Source organism: Vombatus ursinus, unplaced genomic scaffold (genome assembly GCF_900497805.2).
Source record: "Vombatus ursinus unplaced genomic scaffold, bare-nosed wombat genome assembly UNPS02014778.1, whole genome shotgun sequence".
Taxonomy (NCBI): domain Eukaryota; kingdom Metazoa; phylum Chordata; class Mammalia; order Diprotodontia; family Vombatidae; genus Vombatus; species Vombatus ursinus.
In genome coordinates this window covers 56,109,860-56,119,389 of record NW_020954556.1, presented here as the reverse complement: position 1 = coordinate 56,119,389, position 9,530 = coordinate 56,109,860, and the positions used below count along the sequence as shown (strand labels likewise).

General features: G+C 37.2%; 1 pseudogene; it reads right to left on the bottom strand.

Annotated features, from left to right (window-relative positions):
• Positions 1–1,547: 1,547 nt before the first annotated feature.
• Positions 1,548–2,105, bottom strand: LOC114045173 (annotated as a pseudogene).
• Positions 2,106–9,530: the final 7,425 nt, after the last annotated feature.

The following is a 9,530-nucleotide window of genomic DNA, read 5'->3' as shown; positions in this document are numbered from 1 at the left end:
AAAAACCCACAAGATTCAACCATTCACCCCATCTACTATCTTATATATCTTCTCTCCTTCTTTGTTAAACTCCTTGCGAAAGCTGTCTACATTAGGTACCTTTGCTTCTTCAACTCTCATCCAATTGTAAACCCTCTGAAATCTGTCTTCTGACCTCATAATTGCTGGAAACTGCTCTCTCTAAAGTTACTAATAATCTCTCTCTCTCTCTGTAACTTTAGTGACAAATTTTGTTTAATTTTTATTCATTTAAAAGTGAGCAATTCATTTATCTATGTAGAAATCAACCTATTATTTGCTCATATATATTTTTTCCATCAGTAAAAGCAGCATGGTCTAATGGATAGAGTACTGGTCTTGTAGTCAGGAAGTACATTGAAATCCCCTCTAACACTAGCTGTGTGAGCCTGGGAAAGTCACCAATTCCTTGTCTGTCAGACAACCCCCAAGAACACACCTACCAAGTTGAGGGTGTCCAAAGAAGGGACGGGAGAACCATTCATTCACCAGGAGTTCTAGCAAGGCTATGTATGTATATACAGGGTGTCCTAAAAGTTTTAGTGCATTTTAAAGCTTTAATAAATTTGGAAATATAAATGCTATAAACTTACAAAAAAGCAACATTTGAAAGATGAATTATTTCCATTAAAATATTGATGTTTCTTGTTAAAATTCAACATAACCACTGTTGTGCTATTTATCACTTTGGTCTATTTTTTAACTTTGTAAAAGCCTTTCATCAGCTTCTGCTCTGTTACTGAAAGGATTTATTTGTAATTCTAGCCTTAAAATCAACTAAAGAAGAAGGTTTTGATGTACACATGACAGATTTGATGTGATCCTATGAAAAAAATCTAGTGGAGATAGATCAGGTAACCAAAGTAGCCAAGCAATAGGACCAAAACAGTCATACACTCAACACATAATGGCAGGATGTTCCATCTTCTTAAAATTAGAACATTTATTATTCAAAATTCACAAAACTAAATAAGTATGAAAGAAAATGAAAAAATTAAAATTTGAAATTATGGATTATAGCTACTTATACTTCTGAAATTATTAAAGCTTAGAACCGCTATGCTTAAAACTATGGCTTTTGGGACACCATGTATATGAATACATACATACAGACATATATATATGTCTTCTATGTAGATAGTCTAAAAATTCTTCTCTGTAAAATTCAACTTGTGAGAATCATTTTGAATTTTAATCATTTTTAACAATTACCAAAATATGCCCAAAGAAAACAAACTGAAAATATTTTAAAAACATGTCATACATTTTAAAGGCTAAGGATAAAAAAAATTTACAAAATCAAACTTCATTAAAACAAGACTTTTGCTGGTTAGATAGTTGAAAAAATATTGTTTAATAAAAATCCATTATCCATAATTTTGTCACTTTCATGGAAATAACTGGAAAAAATAACTTGGAAATACATTTAATATATAAAGAGCTTTGCCAAGTAAAAGGAAACTAAGACAGATATTTATATATCTTTGGAACAATGAGACTTCAGTGTACCTATTGTTCAGTCTCCATATTTATTTCCAGAGTCTGTCAGCTTCTAAGAGTTTTTCATCATTTTCTAGTGTTTGCTGAAGTTTGGGGAGAATGCTAAGAGCTTCGAACTGCTTTTGCCTTAATTTCAGCTTATCTTCAACATTCTCTTTTATATGAGAAAGATGAAGTAATTCTTTTCCCCTAAGCATGTAGTTTCTTTAAAGTTTCATGCCTGTCTGGATGGTTCTGGATCACTTTGGCTAAAGCATCACATGCAATTTTTTTGCTATTCATTTTGCTCAAAGAATCTGCATTTTGCACTCAGCAATTTTTAAAAGGTGCTTCAGTTTTGCTATTTTCTGTCTTTGTAAATTTACTTCATCCTTTTCCATTTGTCTGAGATTCATATCGCATAAAAGCAGGTTTTTTCCCATTGAAAATTCATGCAGGTTCTTGTTATTTCTTTTTTCTACAGATTTAGTATTGCACCATTTAAGAAAACTTTTCACTAACAGATTAATTCTCCAGTCAACATTAGCCCTAGAAACAACAATTAAGTGCTGCTTTCTTATGCCATCATTGTTGGTAACAGTTCCCATGGTGAGCCTGAGGTGGGATCTTCCCAATGGGGTGAGTGTGCAGGGCTGTTGCAAGGAAGGTCAAACTCCCAAAGTGCAGCTGGGTGAGCAGGCATGGAGGATGAGGGGTCCGCCTCTGTCCCTATTGCTAGCACTTGCTAATGATCTCTTAATTGCCAAATCTAATGACTTTTTCCTTAGTCCTCATCCTTCTTGAACTCTCCACAGCCTTTGAGACTGTTCATCATTCTCTTCTCCTGGATAGTCTCTCCTTTCTAGTTTTCATAACACTGCTATGTCCGGCTTTCCTCCTGACTGTCTGATTGCTCTTCTGTCTCCTTTGCTTTAGTTGTTCCCCAACTTCAGTCCTTGACCTTCTTTTCCCTCTGTGCTACCTTGATTGGTGATCTCTCCAATTATTTTTGGAGGTTTTTTTAATTATCTCCATGTAGGTGATTCCCGGATCTCCATATTCAACCCTAACATGTGGATGATTCCCAGATCTCTATATTCAACCCTAACCCTCCCCCCTGAACTCCAGTCTCAAATAACCAACTGCCTATTGGACATCTCACAATGGAAGTCCCATAGACATCCCAAACTCAATATGCCAGAAGCAGAATCTATTTTCTTTCCCCTAAATCCTCCTTTCTTTTCAACTTCCCTATTAGTGTTGATTATGAACCGTCCCAGCTGCTAATATAGAACACTCCCTTCCCTATCCCTTCTGCCTGCTACCACCAGTCTCACGGTCCCCAGGCTGACAACCTCAGTGTTACCCTTAACTCCTCATTTCTACTCATTCAACATATTTATTCTGTTGTCAAGTCTTGTCATTTCTATTATCATCATCATCATCACGTCATCATCATCATCACTAGTACTTATCCCTGTTAAAGTTTGTGAAGCATTATCTCATTTTATCCTCACAACAATTCTGGGAGAAAGATGCTATTATTATCCCCATTTTATGGATGAAAAAATTGAGTCAAAACAGAAGTTAAGTGGCTTACTCAGGATGAAACAGCTAGTATCTTAGGTAAATTTGAACTCAAGTCTTCCTGACTTCAAGTCCAACACTCAATCCAACGTGTGCCTAACTTCCTACTTCTCCCCTATATGTCCCCTTTTTTTGACTCACACAGCCATCATCCTGGTGTAAGCCCTTATCTCATGCCTATGGAACAGGCATTCTAGAGGGAATAGAAGAAGGGATGGGCAGATCTGGAGCAGAACCCTGGGTGAGTAAGGTTGATGTGGATGGGAGTGAGGTAGCAGGCAGAAGGGATAGGGAAGGGAGTTTCTATATTAGCAGTTGGGAGTGTTCATAATCACTGGGATAGGAAGAGTATATAAGGGGGTAGGAGTATGCTACCTTGATCTGGAAGGAGCTTCAGAAGCTGTCATCTAACTCCCTCATTTTACAGATGGGGAAACTGAGGTCTAGGTGTCCAGGGAGGCTAAGTGACTTGTCCAAAGTCACACAAGTAGGCAGAATTTGAGCCCAGGTTCTCCCAACATGAGAGATAATGTTCTTTCTGTTATACCCTGCTTCTCTAGTAAGATATTATATCCTATGTAGAGTAATTAGATAGAGAGAGAGCTCTCTCAATACTTGCTATTTCCCCAACAATCTGTTGTTAGACTCTTCAAGTCATTAGAATTTGTTTATTAAATTCAATATATTATTTATTATCCTTAAATGCCTATCTTTCTTAGGTTTATCCACATGGTTTTTTAATACAGTAAATCAGGAATGGTATTTTAGTTCTACAGTGAAAATATTACCATGCATTCATTAAATGACCCTATGGTTCATTGCCCCTTAATGCTATTTTCAGTGATACCAATAAGCACTTAATTAGCAACCTAGGTATGATTTTTATTAAGTGATTTGTGCCTTTATTTATTTTTTTCTTGTGGTTGTGAATACTTGTGGGTCTCTCTGGTAAATGTTCAAGAAGTAATGTGTGTAGCTGCTCCCTATGGAACGTATTTTATGGTTGTAGCACTTGAAAATTACCCATCATGTTTTAGTTCAGTTGTAAGGATGAAACGACACCCCCCACCTTCAGTTTAAATTTCAAAACAACAGAAGCAGTTTCCAAATGTTGCAAATCAGTCATTTTCAGAACTTTATTAAAGCTGAGCAATATAAGTCTATTTTCAAATTATAAGAGAGTAGGAATTTGCCTTAGAGAAATGAAATTTTATTAGTTCCCAACAACCAAAGGGACCATTTCCAAATTGCTTGCTCTGAAATAATGATTTTGGGTAAAGGTAAGCAATATGAAATGATCCTATGCAATTGTTTTCCTCTCTGGTGAACAATAAGTTCTGGCTTTCTTTTGCCAGTGCATTTGATCTTGACTTTATAGGCATCCATAACTGAATGCAGCATACGCTGCCCTCATAAGTACGAATCAAATGGCCCATCAACAAGCAGATATTAAATGTCCCTACATATGTTTACATGACTGAAATTGCTTGGATACCTAGGCAACTATTCACATTATTTGATTGCATTTGGCTAGTTAGAGGTTTACCCGTGGAATTTTGGGCTGGAAAAGGTCTAAAATGTGTGCCATGGATTTGCATAAAGATCTGAAACAATCATGGTCCAGATTTTTTGCCTGATCTAGAAGCTGGACTTAAGGAATGGGAATTCCCTTTCAACTTTAATGTTAGTACACTTGAAAGGCATATCATAGCTATAATAAATTTATACAGCATAGATGAAGCTGGATAGAGATGTTAGTATCCTGTTATTTCATTTGGGCCAAGGGTTCCTGTTCTTCAAATTTACCCGGAATCTTATGATTTATCAATATATGTTCCATTAAAATACATTGAATATAAGTAAAATTTGACATTAACAAGGCACCAAGTGCAGCGCACCATCAACTAGTTTGTTAAAGTTTGATATATACATAGAAGTCCAATGCAATCTTTTAGGAGGAACAAGAGGGAAATGGAGATGTAGAAATTGAAGAGGCAGGGATAGATGATGGTGGAGATATAGCAGAACAGGCATGGAGATGAGAAAGGAAAGACAATGAAGAAGTAACAGAAGAAGGGAGATGGACATAGGCAAGAATTTGCCTATTTATGAAGATGAATAAAGAGGAATAAGAGAAAAAGAAGAGGAAAAAGGGGTAACAAAAGGGTGGAGAAGATGGAGATGAAAAAGGAGAATAGAAGGGAGGAAGAAGGAAGAGGTCAAAGGAGAAAGAGATGGCCAGACACTTCTTTTCCTTCTACCCTCCTTTCCACACTGTGGATTTCTTTCTCAATACCAAGGTTGGGGAAACACTAGATTTGAAATCAGAAGACCCCAGATCGGAATCCCAGTTATGCTATTATCTACTTTCTGTGACCTTAATCAAAGCCTTTCACCTCTCTGGATCTTACATCTAAAAAATGAGATTGGACCAGATGATCTCTAAGGGCCCTTCCATTTCTGAATCCTATAAAACAATGGTCCTGCATATTAGTAAGGCTTGGGAATCAACCAAAAATTTAATAATGAACAGACTGGGTACCCCTGTGATAGGCAGTATAGATGCAATAAGACTTAGTAGAAAGTAAAAGGTGATTGAAAAGGCAGTGTGGTATAGAACACTTAAAAGGGAGTCAGAAGACTTAATTTGTAAACCTGTGCCATGAATTGGCTTTGTGACATTGAGTAATTTGACACATGTGTTGACTTCAATTTCTTTACCTAAATGAAGTCTAAGGTCTCTTCCCACTCTAACTATTCATCAGTATAAAAAGTCAAATTGCAAGGATCTTTTGCTATTAGATAATTATATATTTCAATTAGTATGAAAATCCTTTTGTTGTATTTTGACTCATGAGTATGACTTCTATTTCTGTCAAAATTCTAAAATATATCACCTAAGGGTTGATATGTGAGCATTTAGAAAGGGAAGCAGTGATCACTGAGATTATATAATTTATTTTAGAAAAATTAAAAAAGGATATTACCTGAAAACAGAAACTCCACACATAAATACCTTAAAAACAAGTCATGCTAGCCTAGTCTCATTTCTTTTGGTGAAAGGTTTACTGGACCAGGGTAATTCTCTGGAATCAATACCTAGATGTAAGCATAACAGTTGACAATCTGTTGTGTTATCCTTGTGGACAAGATAGAGAGATGTAGGAAAGATCATGAATTCTTATCCTGGTGTCTGTAAATTTTTAAAATACTTTGATAACTATATTTCCATATAATTGGTTTCCTTTGTAATCCTATGTATTTGATGTTTTGTGCTTATAAAAACACTGTAATCCAATATAATATTTTAAGGAGGCAGCTGTGTGGCTCAGTGGATAGAGCACTGGGACTGGAGTCAGGAAGACCTGAATTCAAATCCATCCTCAGACACCTTCTAGTTGTGTGACCATGGGCAAGTCACTTAACCTTTGTCTTAATCCACTGGAGGAGGAAATAACAAACCACTCCCGGTATCTTTGCCAAGAAAAACCCCATGGACGGTATGGTCCATGGTGTCATGAAGAGTCAGACACAACTAAATGACTGAACAACCAAATCATCTCTTAAGAGAGAAATGGAGATGTTAAAGTAGAAGTGGTGGTGATAGATATAGGAGTATGGGCATGGGGATGAGAAAGTAAACATGATGGAGAAGTGACAGGAGAAGGGTGATGGACATAAACAAGAAAATGAAGAAGGGGGTCTATAGGCTTCACCTAACTTCCACAGGGGTCTATGACACAAAAAAAAGATGTAGGACCTCTAAATAAGATTAAATTAATATGCAGTTATTTGGGTTTAGAACTAGTTGAATGCCTGAACATGAAAAAGAGTCTTTGATGGTCTGATGTCATTGTAGAGGTGGGTGTCTAGAGGAGTTCCCCACAAGTCATCATTTGCTTTTTAACATTTTAATCACTGATTTGGATACTTATCAAAATTGTAGGTGGCACAAAGCTTAAAGGAATAGGCAACAAATTGGATGAAAGTCTGAATCCTTATAGGTCATTATGTGACAGAACAATAGGGCAAAATTAAATTGTGAAATAGAATATTTAGTCTGGAGAAGAGAAGATTCAGTAGGGGAGGGAGGATGGGAACATGTAACTGTCTTCAAGTATTTGAGTAACTGTTGGATGGAAGTGGTATTATACTTGTCCTTCTTGGCCTCAGAGGGGAAGAATGAGGAATAATGGGTGGGAGCTTCAGTGTTGCAAACTTTGTCTCCATATAAAGAAAAATTGTTTAAAAATGAGAGATGATAAAAGCAAAATGAGCTGTTGCAGAAGTTGGTGAGCTCCCCTTATTGTAGATCTTAAAGTCAATCAATTGTACCTCCAGGCTTACTCCCTAAAGCATTGGGATGCTGGATCTCCAGAGTGGTAGTTGCTAGATGGTGCAGTGTATCGAGTGCCAGGCCTGGAGTCAGGAAGACCTTAGTTCAAATCCAGCCTCAAACACTTACTAGGTATGTGACCCTGGGCAAGTCACTTAACCCTGTTTCCCTCAGTTCTTCATTTATTAAATGAGCTGGGGAAGGAAATGGCAAACCACTCCAGTACCTTTGACAAGAAAAGTAAATGGGGTCACAAAGAGTCGGACAGGGTAAAATGACTGAATGACAACAACAACAGCAACAACAATAAAAGCCGCTCCTTGGGATCTAAGTGGGAGACTACTCTTAACACTGTAGTTCATGATTCCCCACCACTGTACTTCCCACCACCATTAAGCCAGTTGATTCAATTAACTCTTTAGAAAAGACAGTTACTTAAATGGCATAGAAAGAACAATAGTTTAAAAGCAGGTTCCCCCAAACAAACAAACAAACAACTGTCATTCTCCCACAAATACACAGAGTCAGTGAGGAGAGTAGTATTGAGGCACATATGTGTAGGGAATATACATGCCCAAGATAACTTATAATTCTGTAAGAGCAGAACCCCAATGTCCTTTCTTTCTCTGAAAAGTCTTCATGAAAATTACTGTGGGGTAAGGCATAGGTGCTGGGAATGGACTCCTTTGCTAAGTTGCCCCGGCTTCTTGCAGGGCATGAAGTTTCTACTGGATGAAATGTTCAGTGAGCTTGTTGCTTGCACACTGCAGCATCTTCACTGACTGGGCCAGTTTACTACCTGGCTCCTGGACACAGCTGCTGCCAAACGGGAATTGGCGGTGTGATGTCTCTGGTGGGCTCACTCAGTGATGGGCAGCTGCAATCATCACTACCTCCATTTTTCTGTCTTGGCTGGTTGTTACTGTGTTCTTTCAGCACAGTATAACCTTTAATCTACGATTGGCAGAAGCTTCTCCTCTTCAGCTCTCTTAAGGCTTTGGCTCTGAGTTTTGTCGTCTTTAGATAGAATATAGGAGTTTAGCCTTTCTTATTTAACGGTTCTTCTTGGTTCAGAGCATGGCTCGTTCCATGAGGGACCCCACTCGTACTTATGGTGACCAGCTAGGTACAGATTTTTGCTGGAGTCTTATCTGATGAGTGACTAGGGACAAAGATATGGAGGCTGTCTGTGCCCTGGGCCAAGTTTATTGTCTTTGTTGGCTTTTTCATATGCAGTTGAACTTTTAAAGCTTCAGGCCTTTTTAAAGACATAGAATGCTTCTTTTACCCCTGAAAGGAATTTCAATGTCTCTGTCTTTGACATTTTCAACCTTCAGCTTTGCTAAAGTCTAGTAAAAACATGCCCTTACACAATCAATAAATAGACATTTGTTAAACCCTTGCTATATTATAAGAAGTGTGATTGGTACTGGAGATACAGACAAAAACAAAACAGTTCTTGCCCACAAGAATCTTATATTCTTTTGGATGAAACAATAGTACACCTATAAGTAAATACAATATTGTATATATATTTTATGTACATATATACATACATATACATATATATGTATATATACATACACACATGCATGTATATTGAAGTTACTGTCCCTTTAAAGTTTTTTTTTCATATGGAATAGTTTAGTTGAAAGGGGCAGAAGAATTACTTTTGAGAAAAAGAAATGATTTAAAGCAACTATTAAAGGATGTAAGTTATTGCTGCTTTTATTGATGCTCAGTCTGAAAGGAGCAGGAAAATAAACTTGGTTTAATAAAATTGTTGAAATATGTGGATGAAGAATGGTTTTTAGATAGGATTTAGGCAGCTTGGGAAAGAAGTAAAAATATAAATACTGAAACCCCTTTATTAAAGATAGAGGATAATGTCTGATTTGTATGTGAGTGGTGAGTAGGGTAAATGTATTTTCCTTTAACCAAGTCTACCCTTGGTATCTGAGAAAATTTGAATATAACCACATTGGGGGGGTGTCTTTTCCTGGGAACCTAAATCTTCCGGAATGACTACAGGTAGGAAAGAGGGAGCTAACCCAAGGAGAAAGTAGGTGTCCACAATGCCTAGGCAAGAAGTGGGAGGTTCCTGCATGGT